The following is a 15042-nucleotide window of genomic DNA, read 5'->3' on the forward strand; positions in this document are numbered from 1 at the left end:
GGTTGGGGAGCTTCTTCTCCCAGCCAAGGGAAGGCATGAGAGACTGTACCAGCAAGAACAGTGCATTCTGGCCCGGATACTGCGCTTTCCCCCCATGGTCTTCACAACTGGCAGGCCAGCAGATTCCCAGGTGCCTATGCCACCAGGGCCCTGGGTTTCAGGCATAAAACTGGGTGGCCATTTTGGCAGACACTCAACTAGTAGCAGGAGCTTTTTTCTTTCTTTCTTTCTTTCTTTTTTTTTGATACCCCAGTGGCACTTGGAACGCTAGCAAGACAGAACTGTTCAATCCCCTGGAAAGGGGGATGAAGCCAGGAAGCCAAGTGGTCTTCCTCAATGGGTCCCACCCCGACAGCCCAGCAAGCTAAGATCCACTGGCTTGAAATTCTCACTGCCAGCACAGCAGTCTGAGGTCCATCTGGGATGCTCGAGCTTGGTTGGGGGAGGAGCATCTGCCATGGCTGAGGATTGAATAGGCAGTTTTACCCTCACAGTGTAAACAAAACTGCCTGGAAGTTTGAACTAGGTGGAGCCTACTGCAGCTCAGAAAGCCTTCTGCAGACAAACTCCCTCTCTAGAGTCCTTCTCTCTGGGCTGGATATCTCTGAAAGAAACGCAGCACCCCCAGACAGGGGCTTATAGATAAAACTCCCATCTCTCTGGGACAGAGTACCTGTGGTAAGGGGCAGCTGTGGGTGCAGCTTCAGCAGACTTAAACGTTCCTTCCTGCCAGCTATGAAGAGAGCAGCACATCTCCCAGCACAGTGCCCGAGCTTTGCTAAAGGACAGACTGCCTCCTCAAGTGGGTCCCTGATCCCTGTGGCTTCTGACTGGGAAACACCTCCCAGGAGGAATCAACAGACACCTCATACAGGAGAGGTCTGACTAACATCTGGTGGGTGCTCCTCTGGGACACAGCTTCCAGAGGAAGGAACTGGTAGCAATCATTGCTGTTCTGCAACCTCTGCTGGTGATAACCAAGCAAACAGGGTCTGGAGTGGACCTCCAGCAAACTCCAGCAGACCTGTGGCAGAGGGGCACGACTGTTAGAAGGAAAGTAACAAACAGGAAGAGCATCAACATCAAAAAAAAGACATCCGCACAAAAACCCCATCTGAAGGTCACCAGCGTCAAAGACCAAAGATAGATAAATCCATGAAGATGAGGAAAAACCAGCACAAAAAAAGGCTGAAAATTCCAAAAACCACAACGCTTCTTCTCCAAAGGATCACAACTTCTTGCCAGCAAGGGCACAAAACTGGATGGAGAATGAGCTTGATGAATTGACACAAGTAAGCTTCAGAAGGTGGGCAATAGCAAATTCCTCTGAGCTAATGAAGCATGTTCTAACCCAATGCAAGGAAGCTAAGAACCTTGAATGAAGTTTAGAGGAATTGCTAACTAGAATAACAAGTTTAGAGAAGAACATAAATGACCTGATGGAGCTGAAAAACACAGCACGAGAACTTTGTGAAGTATACACAAGTATCAATAGCTGAATCAATCAAGTGGAAGAAAGGATATCAGAGATTGAAGATCAACTTGATGAAATAAAACATGAAGACATGATGAGAGAAAAAAAAGGATGAAAAGGATGAACAAATCCTCCAAGAAATATGGGACTATGTGAAAAGACCAAATCTATGTTTGATTGATGTACCTGAAAGTGACAGAAAGAAACCAAGGTGGAAAACACTCTTCAGGATATTATCCATGAGAACTGCCCCAACCTAGCAAGACAGGCCACCATTCAAATTCAGGAAATACAGAGAACACCACAAAGAGACTCCTCGAGAAGACCAACCCCAAGACACATAATTGTCAGATTCACTAAGGTTGAAATGAAGGAAAAAATGTTAAGGGCAACCAGAGAGAGAGGTTGGGTTACCCACAAAGGGAAGTCCATCAGACTAACACTGGGTGTCTCAGCAGAAACCCTACAGGCCAGAAGAGAGTAGGGGCCAATATTCAACCCTCTTAAAAAAAGAATTTTCAACCTAGAATTTCATATCCAGCAAAACTAAGCTTCACAAAGCAAAGGAGAAATAAAATCCTTTACAGACAAACAAATGCTGAGAGATTTTTGTCACCACCAGGCCTGCCTTACAAGAGCTCCTGAGGGAAGCACTAAACATTGAAAGGAACAAACAGTACCAGCCACTGCAAAAGCATACCAAATTATAAAGACCATCGATGCTATGAAGACACTGCATCAACTAACAGGCAAAATAATCAGCTAACATCATAATGTCATGATCAGATTCACACATAACAATATTAAGCTTAAATGTAAATGGGCTAAATGCCCCAATTAAAAGACACAGACTGACAAATTGGATAGAGTCAAAACCCATTGATGTGCTGTATTCAGGAGACCTATCTCGTGCAAAGACACACATAGACTCAAAATAAAGGGATGGAGGAATATTTACCAAGCAAATGGAAATAAAAACATAAGTAAATAAATAAATAAATAAATAGCAGAGGTTGCAATCCTAGTCTCTGATAAAACAGACTTAAACCAACAAAGACCAAAAAAAGACAAAGAAGGACATTACATAATGGTAAAGGGATCAATGCAACAACAGCTAAGTATCCTAAATATATATGCACCCAATACAGGAGCACCCAGATTCACAAAGCAAGTTCTTAGAGACATACAAAGAGACTCAGATTCCCACACAATAATAGTGGGAGACTTTAACACCCTACTGTCAATATTAGATCAAGGAGACAGAAAATTAACAAGGATACCCAGGACTTGAACTCAGCCCTGGACCCAGCAGACAGATAGATATCTACAGAACTCTTCACCCAAATCAACAGAATATACATTCTTCTCAGGAACACATCACACTCTAAAATTGACCACATAATTGGAAGTAAAACACTCCTCAGCAAATGCAGAAGAATGGGAATTATAACAAGCAGTCTTGCAGACAGCAGTGCAATCAAATTAGAACTCAGGATTAAGAAATTCAAGACCGCACAACTACATAGAAACTGAACAACCTACTCCTGAATGACTACTGGGTAAATAATGAAATTAAGGCAGAAATAAAGATGCTCTTTGAAACCAATGAGAACAAAGATACAACATACAAGAATCCCTGGGACACATTTAAAGCAGTTTGTAGAGAGAAATTTATAGCATTAAATGTCCACAAGAAAAAGCAGGAAAAGTCTAAAATCAACACCCTAACATCACAATTAAAAGAACTATAGAAGCAAGAGCAAACAAATTCAAAAGCTAGCAGAAGACAGGATACAACTAAGATCAGAGCAGAACTGAAGGAGATAGAGACATAAAAAACTTTTCAAAAAAAATCAATGAATTTAGCAGCTGTTTATTTTTAAGATCAACAAAATAGACCACTAGCCACACTAATAAAGAAGAAAAGAGAGAGAAATAAGCGCTGGGCGCAGTGGCTCACGCCTGTAATCCCAGCACTTTGGGAGGCCGAGGTGGGTGGATCACGAGGTCAAGAGATCGAGACCATCCTGGTCAACATGGTGAAACCCCGACTCTACTAAAAATACAAAAAATTAGCTGGGCATGGTGGCGCGTGCCTGTAATCCCAGCTACTCAGGAGGCTGAGGCAGGAGAATTGCCTGAACCCAGGAGGCGGAGGTTGCGGTGAGCCGAGAATGCGCCATTGCACTCCAGCCTGGGTAACAAGAGCGAAACTCCGTCTCAAAAAAAAAAGAAATATTAAGAAGGCTGAGTTGCAACCATCTGATCTTTGACATACCTGACAAAGGCAAGCAATGAGGAAAGGTTCCCTATTTAATAAATGGTGCTGAGAAAATGGCCTGCCCTGTGCAGAAAACTGAAACTGACCCCTTCCTTATACCTTATACAGAAATTAACTCAAGATGGATTAAAGATTTAAATGTAAAACCCAAAATGATAAAAAAAAAAAAACAAAAACCCTGGAAGAATAGCAGGACAATACCATTCAGGACATACCATTCACCAAAAGCAAAGGCAACAAAAGCCAAAATAGACAAATGGGATCTAATTAAACTAAAGAGCTTCTGCACAGCAAAAGAAACTAGCATCTGAGGGAACAAGCAACCTAGAGAATGGGAGAAGAATTTTGCAATTTATCCCATCCAACAAAGGGCTAATGTCCAGAATCAACAACCCCACCAAAAAAATGGGTGAAGGATATGAACAGATGCGTCTCAAAAGAAGATATTTATGCAGCCAACAAACATGAAAAGAAAACTCATCATCACTGGTCATTAGAGAGATGCAAATTAAAACCACAGTGAGATACCAGCACACACCAGGTAGAATGGCGATCATTAATAAGTCAGGAGACAACAGGTGCTGGAGAGGCTGTGGAGAAATAGGAACGCTTTTACACTGTTGGAGGGAGTATAAATTAGTTCAACCATCGTGGAAGACAGTGCAGTGATTCCTCAAGGATCTAGAACTAAAAATAACATTTGATCCATTACTGGGTATATACCCAAAGGATTATAAATCATTCTGCTATAAAGACACATGCACACGTATGTTTAGCAGCACTGTTCTCAATAGCAAAGACTTGGAACCAACCCAAATGCCCATCAATGATAGACTGGATAAAGAAAATGTGGCACATATACACCATAGAATACTGGGCAACCATAAAAAAGGATGAGTTCATGTGCTTTGCAAGATCATGGATGAAGCTGGAAACCATCATTCTCAGCAAACTAACACAGGAACAGAAAACCAAAAACCACGTGTTCTCACTCATAAGTGGGAGCTGAACAATGAGAACACATCGACATGGGGAGGGGAGCATCACACACCAGGGCCTGTCGGCGGGTGTGGTTTAGGGGAGGGATAGCATTAGGAGAAATACCTAATGTAGATGACGGGTTGATGGGTGCAGGAAACCACCATGGCATGTGTATACCTATGTAACAAACCTGCATGTTCTGCATGTGTACCCCAGAACTTAAAGCATAATTTTTAAAAATGAAAAAAAATTGTGACATTAATAATAATGTTCTATATTCTTGAGGGGAAGCAGTAAATTCAATTTTAATATGTTTATTGGGTTTGTGTAATAGAAGCAATAAGTGTATTGTGCTGCTAAGTCTGGCATTAAAGCAGTCTACAATATTGCCTGTAAATTTCTTTTTTTTAGATGATCCCTTTGCAGAGAAACAGAACAAAGACTAAACCTATCAGACATTGAGGTATATATTAAGGCTATGGTAATCAAAACAGTTTAGTACTTATTCAGGTAGAAATGGAAAAGTCAGTGGTGCTAAATAGAAGGTTGCTGATTAAAATAACAGTGAAGTGCCAGTGTTAGCCACATAGAAATGCAAAGGTCAAAAGGTTTGCATTTAACATGATGTTGGTAAGGATGTGCATTGAGTTTCATAATTTAAAAAGTGTGTCAAGGAATGTGCATCCAAAGATGCCACATTGTTTGTAAAAAACATTTTTAAGGTTTTATTTAGCGCTTCACTAGAAATACCTGTTAAGTAAGTCAGAATTTGTATATCCAGTGGAATACCATTTGTCTGTGCAAATAATGGGTTTTATACATGTTTGTGGATGTAAAACATCTCCAGTGAAAAACAAGTAAATACATGGGGCTTGCAATTGTTTAGGAAAAGAATCAGGGCAGGAGTAATACACATTCGCATACTTGCATATGTTTTTGTGCATGTATAAAATATGTATGTAAGACTATATAAGGAAGTCGCAGTAGTGGCTGCCTTAGACAAATTCTCATCTTTTTGTACTATTTTTAGCTGGATACATCCAGCACTGCATTAGGATATTTCAGTCAATGACAGACCACATACTACCGTGGTCCTGTAAGACTATCATGCCATTTTTACTGTAACTGTCCTATGCTTAGATACACCCGTACTTCTTATTTGTTACAGTTGCCTGCAGTGTTCAGTATAACATGCTGTGTCCAGGTTCGTAGCCTAGGGGCAATACAGCCTAGGTGTGTAGTAGGCTATGCCAGCTAGGTTTGTTGAGTATACTCTGTGACATACATGACATCACAAGACAATGAAATTGCCTTGCAACTCATTTCTCAGAACATGTCCCTGTCAAGTGACACATGGCTAATTGTTTTTTAATGGAAATAACTAGGAAAAGAAAAAAAAGTTGACTATTGTTCCTAAGGGTACATAAATGTTGACTGCATTATAACTCATGCCTATGCAGATGTGGTTTTGACCTGTGTTTCTCTATAAGGTTAGCAAGGAACTGTCAGGCCCTCATTACATGTAAAATGAAGAAAAAGCCATCATAGAGGTATGCTAAGTTGGTATTTCAGAATCACTACACGTATAACTAACTTGAGTGTAAGTCAATTCATCACACACTCACTAAGCCCTGCTCTTGCTAAAGGTGACCCTTGGCTGTGTGATCACTATCCTTGGCCTTTCTGAGCATCTAAGAGCTATTCTGAGTTAGGTCATAAAGGAACACAAAACCATTGATGTATGTCTGCACAGCGAGTTCCCAGTATATAACACAAGAGCAGTCTGTAACCTCGCCCCTTCAATACAAAAGCATATGGAAGTACAGGTGAGCACACGGTGCCATGCACCTAACTTACTTGTTTTAAAGTGAAAAAGATACAGAAAAGTGCACTGTAAGTATACAGCATGATAAATTTTCAGAAACAGCACATCTGTGGAGCCAGTCCCTAGATCAAGAAATAGCATGAGGCACCCAGAACTCCCCCTTGAATTCCCTCCAAAGGTACCTGTATCCTGAACTGAGACAACAGAGATGATCTTTGCCTGGTTTCGTCTTTCTTTTGTATAAATGGAGTCTTAGATTATGTATTCTTTTGTTCAACATCATTTGGGAGTGTGTACTAGTTTATTTTTAAAATATCAAGTACCCACATTTTAGCTATTATTAGTAACAAAATACTTTGACTCCTCATAACTCTCTGACACGCCCAGGATGCTAGCACAGTGAGATTGACAAACACTGGTCAAACATTAAAGCGTATGCTAAACAGGTTATGCAGGGCCTTGTGCAACTGGCCCTAATCTGCTTCTCCAGACTGGGTTTCTCCCCATCCACTGTTCCTTGCACAACTCTCGGCCCTCACATATTCATTCTTCACGCCTCACCTTCAGTGTTAGATCTGTGAAGCCTTCCCTCATCTGTTCTGCACCATTTAATCTTGCGTGCTCTATTCTCCGCACTCTGGTCTTTCCTCTTTTGTAGCATTTGTCACATTATATTTGAACCGTAAGTCAACAGTCTTTCCATCACATCATAGGCACAGCACAAATGTTGAATAAATGAGAAGTGATCCTTCTCCAGGGATTTGATAATCTGAAGGAGACAGAATTATAATCATTATCTTTACCTTCTTGCACTTCCTGCTTGCCAGCTACTGTTTTAAGTGCTTTTCTAATCCTTGTAACACTGTTAGAAGGTGGGTCCCATTATGATTCCTGTTTTGCAGACATGGAGATTAAGTAGCTTGCCCAGGATCACCCAGCCAGTACTGGCAGAGCTGAGGTAATGGATTCAGGTAGCTGGGTTCCAACCTCTTCTCAGACTGCCTTCATAATTTATTCCCTGCCTTCAAGACAGAAGATCATGAACGTACACTATTAAAACTAAAATTGTTGCAGCTTTGGATGTGTGTGGTGGGTGGTGTAAGTCACACTATAAAATTATATTGGAATCAGGTCATCCAAGACCTAGGGTGCTAAGGAGTGTTGACTTTTCTGTAGGCAGTGGAGAGCTGATGAAATTTTTTAGTAAATAGCTGGTTTTGTGTTTGAAGAAAGTGACTTTAGTGACAATATAATGGTTACATGGAGAAGCACAAAGATTGGGAAGAGTCTATTGCAGAAATCCCACTGAAGGCAAGGGCAATGGGAATGGGATCCTGGCCTGGCTGAATGCTCACATCAGTTTCTCTGCCTTCAGACCCACTAACAACAATAAAGAGGTCAAATCACAAGCAACAAGACACACAAGGAGAAAATAATTTTGGAAACTCAAAGATACGTAGGTTGAAAACCTGTATCCACCAAGTGGGTTCACCTTGTCTGCTGCCTAGACAGAGCCAATTTATCAAGACGGGAATTTCAGTAGGGAAAGGGTAATTCATGCAGAGCCAGTTGTGGGAGAGATTAGAGTTTTATTATTACTCAAATAGGTCTTTCTGAGCATTCAAGGATGACAGTTTTTAAGGATAATTTGGTGGGTGGGGGAATGTGAGTCGAGTGCTGATTGGTTGAGTCAGAGATGAAATCAGGGAATTGAAGCTGTCTTCTTGTGCTGAGTCAGTTCCTGGGTGGGGAACATAAGATCAGATGAGCCAGTTTATTGATCTGGGTGGTGCCAGCTGATCCATCAACTTCAGGGTCTGCAAAATATCTCAATTGCTGACATAGGAGCAGTTTAGGGAGGGTCAGAATCTTGCAGCCTCCAGCTGCCTGACTCCTAAACCATAATTTCTAATCTTGTGACTTGTTAGTCCTGCAAGGGCAATCTAATCCCCAGGCAAGAAGGGGATTTGCCTATTATATTTGTTTTAAACTATAAGTTCCTCTTAAAGTTAGTTCACCCTACACCCTGGGAAGAACAAGGACAGCTTGGAGGTTAGAAGCAAGATGGAGCTGGCTAGGTCAGATCTCTTTCACTGTCTCAGTTACAATTTTGCAATGGTGGGTTCAAATTGACTTAGCCGACTCAGGAACATTAAATCCCTATCTGGAATGGGGAAAACTGAGAAAGCCTGACTTATGAGATAGATTCCTCTGGTGGCTCAGGAGCTTGTATTCTTGAGTACTACACTGTGCCACAAGGTGGTGTGTGGAAAGGCTATTCTGGAAACAATTACTTCTAGATCCTCTGTCTCATTCCAAGTAGTTAGCCACTGTTCTCTCCCGCGCCACCTAGCAGATTAGAGGTTTATTCCTAGAGAGAGTGAAACAGAGGGTCTTTGGACTGGGGAACACCAGACATAGCTGGAGATAGGAATACCACACTGAAAATAGGATTAATTAAACATTTGCATACTAAATATAACCACCATTCTCCCCAACACTACTGCCAGCTAACTCTAGGTAAGAGGCTAAAAGAGACTTTTCTGGGGAATCTAACAAACCCGAGAAGAAAGATCTAAAGACACTGATAACGGGGTTCCCCAAAGAAGTTACTCAGCCAAATCACCCTACTATGAAGCCCACAGTGGTAAACATCTCCATGTACATAGAGCTAATTGGCACTTAACGTGCCTCACTCTTACATATGAGTGAATAGCCAAGGAACATCAGGAATTAGGAGAAAGCCTCTAACCCAAAAGGCAGAGATCAAAACAAACATGAAACAGATTAAACAAAGAGGGAGTTAATTTAGCAATACCCTCAAAGAGATTATAAAGGATACTGCATAAAAATACTCAGTGAGGGGCTCACACCTGTAATTTCAGCACTTGGGAGGCCAAGGCAAGAAGATCACTTGAGACCCGGGCAACATCGCGAGACTCCATCTCTGTAAAAATAAAAATAAAAAGTTTTAAATAGCTGGGTATAGTAGTTCCTGCTACTTGAGAGGCTTGGCAGAGGGATGGTTTGAACCCAGGAGTTCAAGGTTACAGTGAACTCCAGCCTGGATGACAGAGCAAGACCCTGTCTCGAAAAAGAAAAATATGCAGTGGGGGAAAAATGCCTTTTATAAATTAATAATATGATAGCAAAAATGAAAAACTCAATAGAAATGTAGTAAAAATCAGTTGAGGAAATCTAGATCTTATGGCAACATGACAAATCAGAAAATAGAGAGAGACAATACAGTGTGAGAACCAGTCACCAAGTTCCAATAATTGAATAATAGAAGTATCAGAAAGAGAGAAAAGGACTGGAAAAGAGAAATTATGAAAGAAATTCAAGAAAAGTTTTTGGAACTGAAAGACTGAGTCTTTAAATAATGTGTGCAAGTATAACTGGACAAAATAAACACACAATTTTTAAAAGGAGGAACAGGGTCAACCTGAAACAAACAGCCCCCATTTCACTGGCATGCTGAGATGCGGCTCTGTTGACTGAAGTAAGGAAGTTGGAAGCCCTAGGAGGAAGAAAAGTTCCGTTCTCACCGTTCTCAGCACAGCACGGCGTCCAGAGAGTTAGAAATCCTCTGTTGAAAATCAGAAGAACGGAGCGGAATATGAGTCATTTGTATACAGGTATTATGAAAAGCATCCAAGAAAGTATGTTTGCCCTGAGAGTGGAGAGAGAAAAGGTGAGGGTGGGGGGGGAGGACTAGATAGAAGAAGGAAAGTGAGAGAAATTTGAGGCAGGAGAACAGAAAATACTATGAGGAAACTAGGAAAGATTGTACAGAGCTTTGAGAAGGAAAATGTGTGTGGGGTTTAGTATGTATGAAACCGCTGGATGATTCGACCTTAGGAAGTAATTGAAGATGTTTGAGAGAGAAATTTTAGTTGGACCCAAGTGTTCACGGGAGTGGAAGAGGTAGAACCCAAGGTGATGGTTTTCAGTTTATTTGTATTTTCTGCATACAAATGATACTGGCATTTTGGGTTGCACCTTTTAAATAACAGCCTGGAAACAATACCATTCAAGTCAGAAATAGTTTTAACATGATTGCCAAAGGCGACATTCCAGACATCCACAGCATCTCCCTGGGCACCAACTGGACTTGCTGCTGTTCCTCCCACGTCTTCCTTAACACAACCCACCAGGGCTGCGCTTGGTAGACGTGGACCGCCCAGATGTTTGGAAACTTGACCTAAATATTAAACTTTACAATCACGTCATTTATGACAGCATAAAAATTGTCTTGCTTTATCAAAATGCACATTTGAAAATTATGGTGGATAAAATGCCTTTTCTAACCATAGGATCATGGATCAGACTGGCAAACCATTTCTGAGTTTTTCTGGTTATTTTAAAGATGGTAGAGCTGAACTCACATCAAAGCCTTTGCAGTAAACATCATGTATCTCCTCTGAATTGCAAAGCTGGCTTGTATATTTTTTAAGGTAAATGAAAAGCAAACAGTGATCCCGAATCTTACCAAGAGGCTGGAATAAACTGCAGTCCAGTTAGCCACTGCATTGCGTACAATACATGTTTGTGCACACCCTGGATTACTTGTGTTTTCCCTTTTCACGGTTTTTGCTTTGTTTTCAAAGTATACTTCTCTGATACTTATTTTAAATTTGCTTCACATACTTTTTTTTTTTTATTGGGATCTCACTATGTTGCCCAGGCCAATCTGGGCTCAAAGGACCTTCTGCCTCAGCCTCCCAAGTAGCTGAGATTACAGGCACACACCACTGTGCCAGAAGTGCTCTGATATTTAGAAGCACTGACATATGGAATGAGATCTGCCTGTGATTTTCTTTCCAGTGGGAATGGCTCAGGTGTTTGCTGTTTTCTAGAACCTACCTAATCACTGAAGGAAGTAGAGCTGAAGCATGTTTTTACCTGAAAAGTACTTTCTATGCTTGCAAAAGTACTTTCTATGCAGCACATATACTAAAATTGGAATGATACAAAGATTAGCCTGGCCCCTGCTCTAGGATGACACATAAATTTATGAAATATTTTGTATTTTTTAACTTAAGAAAAAAAGCACTTTCCACTTTGGGAGGCTGAGGCAGGTGGATCACAAGGTCAAGAGATCGAGACCATCCTGGTCAACAAGGTGAAACCCCATCTCTACTAAAAATACAAAAATTAGCTGGGCATGGTGGTGCGTGCCTGTAATCCCAGCTACTCAGGAGGCTGAGGCAGGAGAATTGCCTGAACCCAGGAGGCGGAGGTTGCGGTGAGCCGAGATTGCGCCATTGCACTCCAGCCTGGGTAACGAGTGAAACTCGGTCTCAAAAAAAAAAGCACTTTCTAAGGGTGGCAATCAGAATGTCCATGTGTTTTTTAAGTGTCTTGAGCCTCTCATTGCCCATTACTCCCTCTGAGGCCCATGAAGTAAGCACCTCAGAAGCGCATTTATAATTGCCGATGAAATCTTTTTAAGCTATTCAATAAATTTTGAGGAAGGGCAGGTTTCCCCACAGCTAAGCTTCTTTTATTTGTTAAGGAGCATGTATTTTCCATCTCCAAATCACTGGGTATTTGTTTTTCTGTAAAACACAAAAGTAGATAGTATACCCTACTTGTGTAAAACAGAATTGGATTTTTAACTCAATTTTCCTGAAAATCATCTTTTAATTTTTTTTTCTGACTGTGCAGTTTTTTTCCACAATAAAGAGAAAGGGTTCCCCTGACTCACTAGACTACTGACAAGTACATCATTGTTGTATTACACAGCACTCTTTCTTCTTTCTTTCTTCTTCTTTTTTTTTTTTTTTTTTTTTTGAGATGGTGTCTTGTTCTGTCACCCATACTGGAGTGCAGTGGTGCAATACTGGCTCACTGCAACCTCCACCTCCTGGGTACAAGCAATTCTCCCACCTCAGCTTCCCAAGTGGCTGGGATAACACCACCACATCTGGCTTTTTGTATTTTTAGTAGAGATGGGGTTTCACCCTATTGGCCAGGCTGGTCTTCAACTCCTGACCTCAATTGATCCATCTGCCTTGGCCTCCCAAAGTGCTGGGAGTAAAGGCATGAGCCACCATGCTTGGCTTACATAGCATTCCTTACTTGAACATAGCATATGCTCTCTTGGCTGTGTGTCACTTTCAATATGAACAGTAAACAATTTGATGATGGCATGGAAGATGTGTGAGAAACAAAAAATTAATTGGCAACTCACACAGGTGAGTTTTATTACAAATTGATAATAGAATCAGGGTAACATTTGGGGGTGATCACGAATAGCTGAGCCTTGGATAGGGCTGCATGGACAGAAGGCATGTCAGCACACCTTCAGCTGGGGATTTGGAAACAGGGCTCAACAGCTGTCTACACTTCCTGGATCTGTAAGAAGAGAGAAGTCACCAGGATTTCATCAGAGGCCTTTTTTTTTTTTTTAACAGCATTGTAATAAATAAATAAATAAATAGTACTGCTTATTTTGTTAGTTAATAGTCTGCTGTGGAGGATGGCCAAGGCCTGCCTCCAGTGAAGATGTGTCATTCCAATTTTTACAGGTCAGTGGTGACATATCCACCGTGGGAGGCTGGATTCACAAACACAGCAGCATGCCATTTGGAATAGTAATATGTAGAACAGATGATGCTGGGATGCTTATGCAGTCTGTAGTGTCCACCCTCACTATGCTACTTGAATTATTAATCAGCTGGTTTATAAAAAAAAAAAAAAACACAGCACTGTAGTATGTAGAGAAGACTGCATTGGGATAATCCAAGACCAGGCTTTGAGGTTCCACCACTACATTATGTGATTTTTAGTCTAAACCTTTTGGTGTAATTTCTTTGGCATGATTATTTATAAATAGCAGATAATAAATGGATTTCATATTATAAACGCAATCGACAAGGTTTTGCCTCTTTTTCCTTTTTATTAAACATACCATAGGTGTAACCTCTTAAATAATTTTTCTTGTCATAAATTACATTTATGTAATTTATGCCATTTTATTTCAGTCTTAGTGTTTCCTTTGTTTTCTTTTGGGTTGCATATGGATTGTTAGTAATTTGTGTTTCTCTCTTACAGTTATTTGGAAAATATATCTGTTTTAAATCATTGCCTTTTTTTTTTTTTTTTTTTGAGACCACGTATCCCCTCTGTCTCCCACGCTGGAGTGAAGTGGCATGATCTCAGCTCACGGCAACCTTTGCCTCCCGGGTTCAAGCCGTTCTCCTCTGTCAGCCACCTGAGTAGCTGGGATTACAGATGCACGCCACCATACCCAGCTAACTTTTGTGTCTTTGGTAGAGACACGTTTCACCACGTTGGCCAGGTTGGTCTCCAACTCCTGACCTCAAGAGATCTGCCCACCTCAGCTTCCCAAAGTGCTGGGATTATAGGTATGAGCCACCATGCCCAGCAAATCATTGCCTTCCTATGCTTTTATTTTTATTTTTTAGTTTTTTGGAGACAGGGTCTCACTCTGCCACCGAGGCTGGAGTGCAGTGACACAATCATGGTGGCAAACTACAGCCTTGAAACTCTTGCACACAAGTGATCCTCCCCATCACTGCCCCAACCCAGTAGCTGAGACTATGAGCATATGCCACCATGCCCAGCCTTTTAAATTTGTTTGTAGAGACAGAGTCTCACTGTGTTGCCCAGGTTTGTTTCAAACTGAGCCTCAAGTGATCCTCCCACATCAGCCTCCCAAACACCTAGAATTACAGGCATGAGCCTCTGTGCCCAGGTGCCTTTCTCTTCTTTTCAAAAAGTATGCTTGAAAATTCATTTTTTCAGTCATCAAAGCCAAGACTGAAGTAAATTCTGCATCTAATAAGCTTCCTGCCCATTCCAGCTGGCCATTGTTAATTTCACTTGAATTTATAAACCAAATTGCTATTTCCTATGATTTTTTACATTATGTATCTTACCCTCAAATTTCATTCTTGACTTTTCCATTACATTTTGTTATCACCATTATATTTATTATTTAGTCTTTATTTCATGATATGTCTAATGAGAAAATCTTTTTTTTTTTTTTTTTTTGAGACTGAGTTTCGCTCTTGTTACCCAGGCTGGAGTGCAATGGCGCGATCTCGGCTCACCACAACCTCTGCCTCCTGGGTTCAAGCAATTCTCTTGCCTCAGCCTCCTGAGTAGCTGGGTCTATAGAAGCTGGGACTACAGGCTTGCGCCACCATGCCCAGCTAATTTTTGTATTTTTAGTAGAGATGGGGTTTCACCATGTTGACCAGGATGGTCTCGATCTCTTGACCTCATGATCCACGTGCCTCAGCCTCCCAAAGTGCTGGGATTACAGGCTTGAGCCACCACGCCCGGCCAAGAAAATCTTAATATGGGTTCCTTTCTTTGATAATATTTCCAGGAAATATGACTGGGTTATGTATGTATCCCAGCAATTTCCTAGGAAGAGAGAGATATTTTCTAAGACTTTGTATATCAGAGTGTGTCTTTTGGTTACCGTTCTTTTTATTTACGGCAATA

At 41.1% G+C, this 15042-nt stretch overlaps 1 non-coding gene across 1 annotated transcript; it reads left to right on the top strand.

The window, feature by feature from the left end:
* The first annotated feature begins 11494 nt into the window (after positions 1–11494).
* Positions 11495–11597, top strand: LOC118154910 (U6 spliceosomal RNA). Its single transcript, XR_004745164.1, has one exon. It is a non-coding gene; the product is annotated as a U6 spliceosomal RNA (small nuclear RNA).
* The last annotated feature ends 3445 nt before the right edge of the window (positions 11598–15042 follow it).

The sequence above is a fragment of the Callithrix jacchus genome, chromosome 6 (genome assembly GCF_049354715.1).
Source record: "Callithrix jacchus isolate 240 chromosome 6, calJac240_pri, whole genome shotgun sequence".
NCBI classification, from domain to species: Eukaryota; Metazoa; Chordata; class Mammalia; order Primates; family Cebidae; genus Callithrix; species Callithrix jacchus.